The sequence below is a fragment of the Eleginops maclovinus genome, chromosome 16 (genome assembly GCF_036324505.1).
Source record: "Eleginops maclovinus isolate JMC-PN-2008 ecotype Puerto Natales chromosome 16, JC_Emac_rtc_rv5, whole genome shotgun sequence".
In the NCBI taxonomy this organism is placed as follows: domain Eukaryota; kingdom Metazoa; phylum Chordata; class Actinopteri; order Perciformes; family Eleginopidae; genus Eleginops; species Eleginops maclovinus.
The window spans coordinates 17,192,447-17,207,852 of record NC_086364.1 but is presented as its reverse complement, the minus strand read 5'-3'; the positions used below and the strand labels follow the sequence as shown (position 1 = coordinate 17,207,852).

Below are 15,406 nucleotides of genomic sequence, written 5' to 3'. Positions count from 1 at the left end.
GGGTAAACCTCCGTGGGATATTTTGGCTGGATGAAGAGGCTGGCTGCACAGAGGCGCCACTCCATCGTGAGGTATGATGAAGGAGAACCGTTCCTCGTAGAACATGTTTTTTTTTTTAGCCTGCAGGTGATTAACTGTTGCAATTGGGGTTGAAAACGGGCACGCCTTTTGGATACAACGTCTGGGAATAACAAAGTTGAGCTCTGATTTTTCTTTCTTTTTTTTTGTCGGAATGCTCTGAGAAGATGTGATATGTTCTTCGTGCCAATTTGGAAAATGGAAAAAAAGAAGACATGTTAGATCGGACAAATTTTTTTTTTCCTTTGGGATTTTTTGCAGTGTGCTCAGTCAACGTGACCGTGGTTTAAAAAAAAGTGTTCCCAAATTCCTTCGCGCATACAGCTTAAAGTGGAACTCAATATATTGGTTATCTTTGGCATTTACCGCCTCGCAATGGTCGTTTAGGATTCCCCAAAGAAAACTTGGCTGGTTAAAAACACTCTGAGAATTACCATTTGGTTTCCTTTTGGCTTTCTGGAAATGTGAGTCCATTGGAGACCAGTGCGCACCGCACACAGTCGCAACGCGCAACCCAATTTTGTATCGCGGAGCCGGGCTTTGCACCGCAGCATCTCTACGACGTTCTTGCTTTTTTCTCGCAAATGCCTCCGTGTGTACCGATTCCATAAATGGCCAGTGGATACTGATACTCCATGGTGTTCACCGGCCAGGTGTCTCAGAGAAGGCGAAACCTCGGCTGTTTTGTTCAGTGAATCCTGGACACACCTTTTTTAATGTCAGTCAAGGTAAGTTTGGCTTCTTTTCGCTTCAAATCTTGATTTAATTACCTAAGTCCTAATGTGTTAGTTTCTTTTAAAGCTGAGCGCACCGTTGAGACAGAGGTGTTGCTTTTTGTTAGACCTGTAGCCTCACCGATCAGACAATTGAAAATCTGCTGCAGTTTATACCTTCAGATGTTGGGAACTGTTCTCTAAAAACAAGTTGCCGTTAAAAATACCTCGCTGAAGCTTTTATAACAGTGTTACAAAAACAAATCGGCAGTTTTTGATACTTATTAACACTGTAATTCTATATTTTGCAGCTTTATTTGTTTTTAATACAACGTTTTTTTCTGCCAATATGGTCACCGTGTGGCTATGCTCAGACAGTGCTTTATGCGTTTCTGTAGTTCAGTTCAATGTGTTGACGCTGTCCATGGTGCTGAACAGTCTTTTGTCACTGACGCACACAAAGTTGGTGAAGGCCTACTGCATTAGGTTTGGGGACAAATAAATCACCTTACCTGATGCAGCCTAAAATCAACAGTGACAAAATGAATTGTGACATTTTTTCTTTTCTTTCTTTATTGATTTCTTTCCAAGAACATGTGTGAGTTACAGTTACAGTGGAACAAACATCAGATCAGACCATGAGCGTGATCTCACTGGAGTGACCACCCCCTCTCTTCTCCTCTCCTCTTCTCCTTTCATTTCCTCTCTTCTCCTCTTGGGACAAATTTGCTGTCATATCTCATTGTGTGTCTTGCATCTAACGCAGATTGAAATAGAAGTTTCTAGATGTAAATGCTAGATGATCTGTCAACCCTATACTTCCTTTCTCTACCACACATGTTTTAGGGTAAAGCAACAGGCAGACTAACCTTGACTCTTGCCAGTGTTTTAAAAACAACTTTTCTCAAAATGTATGCTCACTCCTGCTGCACCCATTGTAAGTGACTCCGAATAAAACTGCCATGTTAAGCTCTACTTTGTAATATAATTGGATTGCACTCACAGACACTCACATTGCCCCTGTATTAGTCCAATTTATAGAGAAATGGACCTCCAATCTGCCATCCCATATGAATCTCTTGTGTCCATGCTGGTAATGGAAGAATTCCTGCTAATGCTGAGCTCACTCTTAAGGCCTGGCTATAATGAAATGCCTTGGAGCTGCACAATGAGAGGCAGCTGGCAGTTGTTTTAATTGAACTCTGATCCTTGGAACAAAGCATAAATAAGCCTGATCATTCATATCCGTCCCCCTCCCCTCCCTTCTATTGACGTTAGCTTTCGGCAGAGGTTTAACCTCTACTGCCTCTAGCACTTGTCATGTTGATTGATGCTAGTATCAAAGGTTCAAAGGGTTACACTTATGTCCGACAGTCAAGTTTTCATTAAAAAAGACGCAGTTATGCTGGTTTATATCGACTCGGGGGGTGGGGGGGGTATCATTTTGGTATCAGTATCCACCAGGGATGATCACATTTCTTATTTTGTATTAATCTGAGTGCCATTCACACTGAGTTACACTGGATAGGATGTTCAGCAGCTGATGTCATCGAGTCCTTCTTGCTGGCTGTTTCAGGGTTGCGATCTTTGGAAGCCAAAAGCATAAAGTTAACATATTTGGTGCTGCTGTTAAAAGAGCAAACGCTGCAGGGAGAGTTGCAAAAATGTCTGCACATGAGAAGATTTTTTTTTAACCAGGTTCAAGGCAGACCTGCAGTTTAGTAATGCAGTGGCACTCTCATACGTGTATACTTCCTTGCGTATGTACACACACACACACACACAGAGACACACACACACACACACACACACACACACACACACACACACACACACACACACACACACACACACACACGGACGTCAGGTCTGGCCTCTAGTATTGTGGTTCACTGTAGGGGGCAGAGAGAGGGCATTTATGGTTCTTTTGTAGCAGCAACTCACAATGACCTGAAAGTAACAGGGGGTGGTGCAAATAGAAGGAAAGGGTGTGTGTATAGAAAATGAGATGGAATGAAAAGCAGAAGAGAGAAAATATGAAAACAGATTTAAAGAAAAGGAAATAGAGAGAAGACAAAAATATGTTCTAGGGATATAAACACAAGAAAAGGAGAAATTGGAACGAGGGAAGATGTGAAAACTAATCTAAAAGAAGAGAATTAGGAGAACTGCAGGGTTAGGGTTCAAGGGAGATGTGAGTGGGGACAGAAAGAAAGAAAAGAAAGGATGAAAATGACACGGCTGGAGGGAGCACAGGGAGAGAGGAACCCTGTGCGAATGGGAGTGGGTCTGCGGTGAATGCTGGTATTATTCAGTTATGTGAAACGATCGGTTTAGGCAACTGTGAGGAGAGGGCAGCCACATACTGCGTCTTGAGAGCTTCCTGTGAAGGCCAGAGGAAGACAGTGAGGGAGAGAGGGACAGACCGAGGGAGGGAGGGAGAGTAAAGAAGAGGTTTGGTAGCTGTGACCGTCGATATTCTAGGATGGTGAACAAAGAGAGAGGAAATGTGACGGGTGCAGGGACAAACGCAAGCAGAGAGAGTAAGACGCAGACAACACAAAAGAAAGAGAAATGTAATTTGCGAGAGAAAGACGTCTTAAGCGATATGAGCGATTAGATAACACATCTGCTTTTAAGTTTAAGTCCGCCACTGTCCTGCAAAATATATCACAAGTAAAAAGTGTGTCCTTCAATTCATAGTCAAAATGTATCCACACCTCTACTGGAAAAATATACTACAAATAATAGTTTGAAACAATGCTCACAGGTTGTTTTACTGGCCTGGTTGAAGTATTAGTGTTATAAATCTCAGTGGTCTTAACTTCATACCCCTCCTTTTCTCTCTTTCTCTCTCTATTGTTCTTCCTGGAAATATGAGTCACTGAGAATGCCACCAGCAGCCAAGGCTGTTGACTCGTGTACACTCACCGAGAGGCTCTGCTATTGTTTCATACTGAACGTGATTGTGACCAAAGGTGTGTGTGTGTGTGAGGGACCATAGGGGTGTTTGTGTGTCTGTACACGACAGATTGCATGCAAAGAAGCGTAAAATGGGAGATCAAAGAAAAAAAATACAGGGCCAACAAAATGGTATAAACAACTCACAAAGATATCATTTTATGTAATTTACTACAACACAGATACAGCTGCTCGGGTCATATTTACTTCAGTAGCAATTTTACAGCTATAACAAGAGTTTAAACAGACCGTCCCAGTGAATAAAATACAAAAACAACTACATGTCTATGTTTGTGGCATAGGGCACAGTCTTGGCGACTATGACTACATGTGCAAAAAGATGTTTGAGGATGGCACTCGTCCCGAGGGATAGACACCTACAGAAAACTGTATAAATGCCTCTCACAATGTTCAACAAAAATACAAAATGTTATATCGTTGGCTTAACAAAGATAGTATTTTAGGAGGCATTTGGGAAATACATTTCAACAATGGACAATAAATTATAATAGGATACTTACAAAAATGCATAATTCACTGATGCAAAGTTACAGGTATGGCCTCGGCCAATCAGGATGCTCCCTGTCGCCCCTTATGAAAGAGCAGCAGCTGCCCTTTCTTTAACCACTTTGAAAGCAACAGATGATACGATAGGCGAGGTTGGATTCATCTGGACTTCAAGCTTTTTCCTGGCTCAGCTTGGTTGTTTTTGTGCTCCTATTCAGAGTGCTTTATTTTCAGCTAAAGCCTGAAACAGACATAGATATGCATCATATTCTCCATTTGATGATTGCCTCACTCTCAGGTCAAGAACGATAGTAGTTGCTGTCATACCTGGTGAACCAGCAGTGTACTTATTGCTGTATTGGAATTATATAAATACACTTAAATAACAATGTGACATATATTCTTCTGCATTGGCCTCACACAAAAGTCATTCAGCAGGCATAATAGTGCTGGTATACAATATGAATAAGGGTGCTGATATATTTGCCGCAATGATGAATCAATTGGAGCCAAAAGAGAACACAATGTGTGCTTCTTTGTTGTTTCCCTTGTTTACATTTGGACTTCCTTCATGTGAGTGCACACGATGTGTCCTAAGAGTGTCACATTTAATCCAGGTGCTCTCCCTCAGTGTGCTCAGGTGCAGCAATTTTTACAACCCCCTCCTGCACACAAACTCACACACACACCTGCAGCTAATCTCTGTTGACAAGCGGCAGTCGCCCCATCAAACAACATCCCCAATTATAGTTGATTGTATGCTGCACAGCAGGGAGTGGAGGTGTATGTACTTAGAGTGATGTGTTTGTGGTGTCATGGATTATTGTCAAGTCTTCTGAATTCACGACAGGTGATCGTTGTTGCTGCTTAAGCTGCGGTTTGTTCTGTAAATAAAATGTTGGATTTTGTGAGACTTGCCCATGACACTTTATAATACTGTGTAAGCAGATAACAGAATATGTACAGTATCCATAAAGATGTCATTGTCCTGATTTATTAAGAAACTTCATGGTATGTATCTAATTGTACAGAATATGAGAATGTAAGCACTGAGCTTTAAATAGCGTAAATATGTCTTGAGTGGAAAATGTGCAGCAGACTTTCAAAAATATTGCCAGCCAGTCAGCTTTGTTTGGCACAAATAGTTGAAACAGGAGACATTTTAGTAAAAATGCATATGACCTATGAACAGGTGAGATTTAAAGGTGTCTGTAAGCAGACTTTTTAACCTTTTGCCACAGCCTGGCTTTCCGTCACGTGTCTTTATCCTAAGCTAAGCTAACATGCTAATGGTGAATAGCTCATCTTTACCACAAAGATGCGAGAGTGGTATCAGTCTTCTCAATACAAATGTGTTTTTCATATTATGGTAAATATCAGCACTTATTAATACAGAAGCTTACAGTTGAGGTATTTAGAATGAGTTTCCCAAACAGAGTGGTTTTAGAGAAATATAGTGTGTATTAAAGTGAGTATGCTACCCCACCACTGCCACCCTCATCAGTGTTTGGTTGAAAATGGATCACAACATCCCCAGAAGGCAACTCAGTTTGTCCATTGCCCCAGAAACATCCAACCTCACACTTGCTCACCTCAATACCTACTAACCTGACTAAAAACGTCGCACACGCCAAACTCCCTTTTTGTGAATCTGACAAACCAACATTAAACAACCTGTTCATAATCCAAGACACAAAACTGTACCAAAGACAGACATATTTTTCATTAAACGTAATGTGGATGATGACTTTTCAATCCTCTGTTACCATTCATTCAAATTCTACATATGAGGTTGTACGATTGGTGTATGGTAAGACCCCAAAAACATTCCTTTGTTGTCAGCAACACCTGATGTTTTTTTTATTGAATCCGAGTCTGTTTGCTTATCACTAAACTGTCTCTGACACACCACACACACACACACACACACACACACACCACACACACACAATTGCACTCACAGATACCTTCTCCTTCTTGATCTCTCCGACACACTCAGACTAACATGTGGTGTCTTGGCGTGCCTCTGCTGCAGCTGTTTTGTCACCTGTCAGGGCAGACACCAGTAAGGAAAGCCATCTCAGGCCCGCTCTACCGTCACTAAGCCATTTTGACGGACACCACATCCTGTCGGTCAACCCCACTCTGCTCGCTGCTCGCCGACGTGAACAAACTGAGCCCCTGCCATGGAGATTTTCGACCCTGTCTTTAAAGTCAGAGTGACACTTCCTCATTGTCTGTTGCTGTTCTGCACGGTTGATTGCATGATTCATGGATCGTTTAGCACTTGTGAGGGACATGTAGAGTAATGTAGAAGAAGAGTAAGTACTGTTATTATCAATCATGACTCGGAAAAAATCTTCAAGATGACCAATCTAAAAGATATGATTCATGCCAAATTAATGACAGCATAAATAGTGTAAATCATGGTAAATGACTTGTGGGTTCTTGGACGACAAGACTGTAGCTCTTCTGATCGTCTTCATGATCTACAGATTGATAAAATGCAGGTTAAGATTTCTTCTTAGAATAAATCCACACCTATAAATAACATGATAGGCTCTCCAACAACAAGTAATATCTGGAGATTATCAAGGAACTTCTGAATTTTTCCTATTTTGGCCAGGTTGGGCCATAATTAGGTATTTTTTTAATGATTTAAACACATTTTTCAATCAAGCGTATGAATATAATTGTCAAATAAAAAACTATGCATTTTATGTAAACTGCACTGAATATTCGTTTTATATTATAGTGTTTCAATAGCGTTAAAACAAAAACATTAAGTGTGTGTGGAGGAGGAGTTTAGCCCTGCCCTGCTTGAAACACTAAAACAGAGAGACAGAATCCATGCATGTAAATAACACCAACAGAAAAGCTTGTTGCTGTTCATTTGGCTCTTAAAAAGGGTAATGTGGACGCACTTTTCCAAATTGCTGCCACATTTTAGCATCACGATATTCAGCATTTAACATTTTGTCCTATTTTTTTTAACAAGTTCAGCAACTCCGTCAGAGTTTACAGCATCAGGCCAGACAGATTTGGACGGTCTGTTAAACAGCATCAGCCTTTAGCATTCAGGAGACTCAGGGAGACGTTTGATTGGACGATTCTAGTTGTGCAGAAAACAGCTATCTGATCTATCTATGTACAGGCAGTCTAAAGAATCTTATGCAGCTACAGATCCAAGAAACCCCAAACCCTTATTTTTCTTCTCCATACTGTACATGTCAGCCCATATACCCTTATTTTCTAACTCCCTGCAGTTCGTTGACGTGCTTGATTTTTCATCAGACATGACATTGAACTGGCATCAACTGCAGTGATTGGATTGATTGATTTTACATTATGCAGTCAGATAAACATTAGGCTGCTATTGAATCACGGCAGGTCATGCTTTATTATCATTCCTGCTGTTGATATGTGGTTACACTCATATCCTCTCTATGAGGAGCTTGTAAAATAAGGGTGTGAACATTGACTGTAGCCGGAGGGTGTGTGTGTTTGTGCATGCAGATGAGAAAGACATCTAATAGGAGGGGAGTCCAAAGTAAACTTGCTTTTGGCTTGTAGCCCGTTATACAATTCCCACTCACTCCCTCCCCTCTTCGCCGTTCAACTCAACAACTCTTTTCTCCTGCAACCTGTCCAGCTAGTGCCGCTGCAAGAAGAACATATTGCTTTCTTCATTTAGGCTTATATAATTACATTCCAGATCATCATGACTAAAAACAGTAGCATGATCACACTGGACATTTTCCTCATCAGCATCCCCTTTGTCATCATCATCACAAGTAAACATCATCATTTCAGTCCCTGTCATCATCCCATTCATCAGCAGCATTACTGTCACATTAATTATAATTATCATTACCATCGTTACCAAATAAATCAAATCAAAAACCATCTCATCTCATTTCTCTATCTCTGCTTCTTTGTCATCATAGGACACACACACACACACACACACACACACACACACACACACACACACACACACACACACACACACACACACACACACACACACACACACACACACACACACACACACACACACACAGGGCTGCAGAGCTGTAAATGTCAGGCTTTATTCTGTCTATTTGTTCATAAATGTGATTGATCGTGGTCCGTGGGGGTGTGTGACCATGTGTGTGAATTATAGCTTGCCGTAAATTGTCAAAGAGACCGTTCAATAGTAGTGACAGATTTAAGGGTTTTAGAGTCATGCCTTTCAATCGATCATTCAAAATACCTATAGGTACTTGTTTTGTTTATTGGGCTTCTTTAAGTAATTTCCAATATTCCCTCCCCTTATAGTGTGTCAAAGTATTTGGCGGGTGAAATCACACTCAGCTAGTTTGTTCGGCACTAAAGTCATCCTTCTGGTGACATTTGAATTCTGCTCCCTTGCTGACATGTACCAATACATTAATCAATGATAATAATGATGTGGAGTGATGAAATATTAGTCATTTCTGTGGTATAACATCAGCTGTGGATGACATTGACGGAGTTTGGAACGGAGAAGCCTGGAGGTCGTGGTATACGTGCGTTTGTGTATGTGCTGACATTTTTAAGCCGTAGAAAAAAAGGATGTGATGTTTATCATTAGTTTGCATTCCATGAGTGACAGTGCAGACTCATGCCATACTAAATCAGTGTGTAAGGTAAAGTGATAAAATGTTTAGAGAGGTTTTAAATCTCGAAGCTACGTCAATAAAATAAATCGATATTCATATGTGCAGCTTTACTTTTAACTTTGAATGTCCAATCATTAGTTTTTCCCGTATGTAGGAGCCAAAATGATTGTTTTGCCATTGCTTGATGCTTAATTTCTGTTTGCACCACGTTTAATTCTTCTGTTATCATTTCCCGCAATTGTCACATGGGTGTGGTTGATTGGTATTTAGGTCACCTGTGGGATGCTGGTTTTGCGTATGAAGAAGAGGAGAGGGTGAATTACTGTTGATCGTGTTGTCCGGACTTGGATATGGATGTTTTGTGTCTTTATTAAACACCATGAACTCTAACTCTGACTCTTAGTTTAAGTCTATCAGCAGCATAACTCATAGGGAGTTTTGACGCTACACCCTTTATCTGTAAGTGCACCGCTGCAGATAGTTGTGGCGTTCATATATCACTTTTTATATCATTTTATATAAAGATATCATAAAATATGGCGACAGACATTCACAGGCATGCTTCATTCAAAAACCTTGAATGTAAAAATTCAGTACAGCGGTAAATCATTTAAAAAGGATCTTTTGAGAACATGGAGTAGGCTGTAGCAAACAGTTGCATTTAGTATTTATTTATTTAGTAGAGTGTTTTACATTATATATTTGAGAACACTTTTAGTGCTCAGGTTTTCTCATTTAAAAGTTTATATTTATGCATGATTTTCGTCAAATTTTAGACACTCTAAGTTACAACTTGTGTTTTTTTCACGTTTGTCGGGAGGGAGTCTTTGAAATAGTCTGTGTCTATTCTACAGTAGAAGCTGGCTGTTCTCCAGCATCAGTCTAAGGCATAATTTGGCATGAAACAGCTAAATTGTGAGGCTGTCTGCTTTGTTTTGCCTGTCCTCCCTTCACCTATCACTCTCTTCCTCCCGCTCTACCTGTCTGATCTCTCTCTTTAAAGCCGGTCGTGTTTTCTGAGGGCCCAAGAGCGGGGGCTGACAGACATATGGAGCCATTGTGGTTGTTGATGGTGATGACGCCGCGGTTCCTTTGAGCACCTCTCCGTCTTCCTTATTCATTAGCCCCGACCACTCATAAAGCAACTGAACACGGACACACACACAGGCAGAAAGTGAAAACGATGTCAAGAGGCTGGCATAAACAGTCTAAATCACAAACACACACACACACACACACACACACACACACACACACACACACACACACACACACACACACACACACACACACACACACACACACACACACACACACACACACACTTCGTAAAAAGTGGTTTGACACATTGAAGTCTCTCTGTCCTTTTCCCCCCTAGGATTCTGGTAATTAGATTCGTACAGGCCAGGCCTCTCAATTTCACTGCATTTAATTGGAAACACACGCACGCACGCAGAAGGCTCTACAGGTCCACGCTTGTTGATCACAAGCCGGGACTGTGCCGCTCTAATAATTAATTTCTACGCTGGCCCCCCTCACACGCCTCATTTACCAATCAATCCATTCTTTGTTTTATGAATTCTATTAAGTGCGTGCGTCCCTTTTCTGCCCGGATGAGACAGAGGGAGAGACTACAGGCTGAGTCTCAGGGAGCCATTCTTGTTGCATGGCAGAGCCGCATATTAAGTGTTTACGGCTGGGTGAACCGCACCGAGGTGAGCGTGTAGAAAGGTCTGCATGTGGATGCACACCCTTAGGTAGAAGTGCAGACACAAGGGGGGTTTTGAGACGAGCACATCAAAATCCACATGCTGTTCTCTGTTATAGCCTGACGCTTATTGAGACTGACATCTCAGCCACAGGCTTTCTTCAGGGTTAAAAGCTGTGCTGCTAAACTGGATCCAAGGAGGCATTTGGGGGAAATTACAGTAGTAGATCATCTGTGTGTGTTTTCAGAACATGGAGTGTGATGGAGCCATGGAGTGAGCAATCATGGCAGCACAAATTTTATCGATTCATCCATGCTTTAATTCACTTCTACAGCTCATTAAATTGCACTTTCTTCCTTTGGACCGATCTAAACTTAAAGTCGAAAATCCCAACAAGCCCTTAGTTAAACGAATAATTGGACATTTTAGCTTTCTTGCAGATCTTTAGATGAGAAGATTGAGCCACGGTTATGTCTGTATTGTTAACATGAAACTCTTTGTTAGCTCACAGTAGCTTAGCACAATCGCTGACATTAATTAACTTAATTTGGTTAAATTGAAATAACATTTTCGGGGTCATGAACACCAAGACATATTTTTTCCCCCTTTTTTTTAATTAGCTTTACTGGTGCTAAAGCTAGCCATCTGTTAGCTTCTAGTTAAATATTTCTCATGTCATATTGACTTCCCTTTTACTTTATCATATCAGTTATGTGTATGTAAAAATAGCTTACTGTGGAATAAATAGTCATACGAAAAGCAGTGAGCAGCAAAGGATATTGGGTAACTATGACAATATTTCCAGGTGAGTTACTTCCAATTACAAACAAAAGACATTTGCATGGAAAACCATACTATGATGTGTAAGTGGGGAATACATATGTTGTTGTTTCTTGCAACTAGAGTGGCCTGACGCTTTTAAGGTCATTGAGGACAATGATTATTACATAACATATGGGATATCTTGAGAAAACAAGAGAGAGAGGAAACTACTGCTGACACCTTGCTTGGCGGCAGCATCTGTAGAGTGTATACTCTACTGGGAAAATGACCAGAGACCATCTGTCACTCGCTTACACACACACACACACACACACACACACACACAAACACACACACACACACACACACACACACACACACACACCCTGACAGAAGTAAGGGCAATTTAGAACAACACATAGCATTATGGATGGATGGATGGATGGATGGATGGATAAATGGATGTACTGACTAATGGTGTACTTAAATGGCACAATGAGAGACAAGTTGCTCCTTAAGTGCGGGTTCCAGCGCAGTGTAATATATTATTATTCTTATTATTAACAACTGGAGCAGGCAATTAAGGAAGGAGGGAAGGCAATTTAATCTGTTGTGGATGCAGACACAAGCAGTGAACTACACTATGAAAGCTCTCTATTTTTGACGATATCTCACATCCCTGGGGCAGTGAGCATCCTGGGGCACTCACTGCTGCCTACACACACACACACACACACACACACACACACACACACACACACACACACACACACACACACACACAAACACACACACACACTATTTGTGAACCCAGGTTTGGGAGGCTCTATGTGATTGTGTAAGGACATACAAATACACCAGGGATGTCTCTTTTAACCAAAAGTATGGGCAGCAGCAAAATAGATTAGGAGGCATACACGATGTTGTTTTACTACACATTAATTTAGAATTTTCAAAACAAAATACCCTTTAATTGGGTTAAATCATAATGAGGACTTGTACAAAATGTCAGGATGAGAAACACACATGAACATTCATTTACTTGCTCACACACACAGATACACACACATTAACTTACACAAGTCATTTCACCCTACAGTCATGATTCTATACCAGTCAATGAGTCAATTAGGCTGACACTCATAAAATGATTCATTACTACCCAGCGTTTCGGGCTAAAACGATGCCGATTTTCTCTCACACACACACACACACACACACACACACACACACACACACACACACACACACACACACACACACACACATTTTGACAAGACTGTGTGTGTGTGTGGGTGCATATAGCGTTGAGGAGGGATTAATGTGTTTCCACATGGGCCGTCATCATAAAAAGACAAAGGTCATTCTCTATCGCTGCAGTCACATCAAGCTTTAATCTTCATAGCTCTGATATGTAACTGAATGCCAACAGGCACAATCCTTTTGAAATAATGAAGTTATTGCTCTTATTAAGCCGACATCTTGCTCAGTCTGACGCCCGATCTCTTCATGAGTGTAGTTGCATCTGCAAGCCTACTGAGTAATGAGATGGCGCAGAGGCATTAGTATTTTTAGCTTCATAGAGAAACTTTTGTGAATAGTTAGTTCTCTCCCCCCTCTGCCTTTTAGTCTGCGTGGCTTGTTAGAGAGAGCTGCAGACGAAGGTACGTTAGGAGGAGAGGGGAAAACTTCACAAGGCGTGTGAAAAGGAGACGACCCTGAAACACTAAAAGGTTGAGAACAATGTGAGCAGGGAGAGTTGAAAATGATTCGCACTGTTGCTGTAGTGAGTGATTTATGTCCCTTCCCTGATCATATTTTAGTACTGCTTCAAAGTCAGATCAGAACAGACAATTATATACAGTATTCTCTATCTTTTATAATTGACTCAAGCCCAAAGAGTAAACTTAGCCAAGGCCACGTTTGTGACTAGCCTTCTCTTTCTGATCTTTTAAGTACCTCTCTGTTCATCTAATCTAAGCTAGCAGGCACCCACAACTACCACCAGCATTACAATCATACTGTTTAGCGATTAAAGAGTGCTCTGGACTGATATGCTCCTCTCCTGGACGGAGGAATCTGTGTAGGTGTAAACCTGCAATAAGCTTTTTAAATGTTGTTGCATCAGAAACAATTTAGAAACACAACACTGATATTATGCCACCTTTAAGTTGTTGTGGTGAACCTCTTAGCAAACGCATGAAAGGTACTCTAAAGCTCAGTCGAGTTGAATTGAATTTGCTGGTAGAGGTGATACAACGATGGACTTCTACATTACATATACACAGCCCGGCCAAAAAAAAAGGTCACAAGCCTGTGGGGGGCAGTGCTATGATCTGGGGTTGCTGCAGTTGGTCTGGTCTAGGCTTTACAGAAAGGCATACATCACAAGTTAAAAACAAACAACAAGAACAGATGTTTAAGACCAATTCCAATACATGCAGCATAGCAACAAAGTATAACATTTTAACAGATGATACTTTCTAGCAAATGTATGGTAATATGGTAATAAACAATACACTTTTTAAAAGACCAACTTAAAAGGAATGCTGCTATTAAAACTGTTACATAAATAATACAAATTAAAACGCTTTAAGACCAATAAAACAATATAAAAGTAGGTAAATAATAAAGACTAAAAGACCATTTAAAAGGAGTGCGTCGCTTATCTAAAGAAATGAGTCTTTAGCTCTTGTTTAAAAATGTGCACTGATAGTTGATAGTGATTTCAATTTGTTATAAGATATATTGATGCATCTACAGAGCCCCTAAAATAATTTGAAACCCATTTATGGATGTGTCTTAAAGACATTATACAAACATGAAACACATTCAGTATTTAATATGGCTCTTGTATCCGTGATGCTTTTGCCATCTTGTCGTTTACACCCTAAATGACTCACTTTGAGCCTAACAGCCGTTGGCTTAAGAGAAACAAAACCCTTCGTTGCACCAGGTAGTAAACATGTTAATTTCTGCTGTTTAGATGGCCACTTCAACATAGGGTCCGTTGTGATTGACTCGCTTTTGCAGCCAGCCTCAAGTGGCCATTTATTTCTTCAGCACCCGAAGGTGCAGATTAGTGGCTCTTCTAGTTGAATCACATTTCCATATTAAAAATCAAAGCATGCTTCACCTAGTTTATCTGCATTTAAAAAATTGTGAGTCAGAGTAATTCACAGACTTTCCTAACAGACCACAAGTACATTTTAGAAAATATATTCAAGAGGGCATACTGCGTCAAAAGCAGGCTTATCGGTAAAGTAGGGAGAAGAGATTACAGCCTCAAATGAAAGGCCTTAAAGAGGGACAGAGACAACAGAAACATGTGGCAGCAGGAAGGCACAGTAGGCTCTGACTAAATACTAGTGAGAAAGAGAAGCATAGCGAGACAGGGAAGGCGATATCAAATGGGTCGTTATCCCCAGCCACATCTCTTCTAAATAAGCAGTGGCAATGTGATTAATGTCATCAGCCCTGCTGCTTATTGAAAAGAAAACCTACCAAGGTGCAAAGAGCTATCACACTGAGAGTGGCAAGCAAAAGACAAAGGAAGAAGAAAAAGACGGCATGGATTGTGAGGCAGATGAAGAGAGACACATCAGAACTGACGGACGGCTTGAGAGGTTGAGATTCAGAGAGGAATGAGAGATGGATTTAAAATGAGGGGAGACCTTTGAAGATCAGCAGGTGAATCTTTCCTTTGATAATTGCGTCTGCTTTTCATTGTGGCGCTCGGCAGCAGTGTCTGTGTGTGATGTCTCCTTCGCCCTTTGCAAGCCGAGTAACATTATAACTACGTGTTAAACTCTGCTTATACGTGATTATTAAACAATGTGTACATATATGTGTACATATCATCTTATGGCTTTCTTTGCATGTTCTGCTGCCACCGTGATGTCTCGTATGTCAAAGAGCAGCGTGACATATAGGAGCCTAATGTGCGCCTTTGGGGATCTTCAAAGGGTATTTCCGCTCCGGCCTTTGAGGATGATTTCACGCAGTCATACTGGATTATGGGTGTTAATGTGTG

The 15,406-nt window shown here is 40.9% G+C and overlaps 1 protein-coding gene across 1 annotated transcript in view; it reads left to right on the top strand.

Moving 5' to 3' along the window:
* The first annotated feature begins 579 nt into the window (after positions 1-579).
* Positions 580-15,406, top strand: part of cacna1ia (calcium voltage-gated channel subunit alpha1 Ia) — a 140,652-nt gene continuing 125,825 nt past the window's right edge. The window contains exon 1 of the mRNA XM_063904518.1: positions 580-806. The gene's annotated coding sequence lies outside the window, so the exon portion shown is untranslated. The remainder of the gene's footprint in view (positions 807-15,406) is intronic.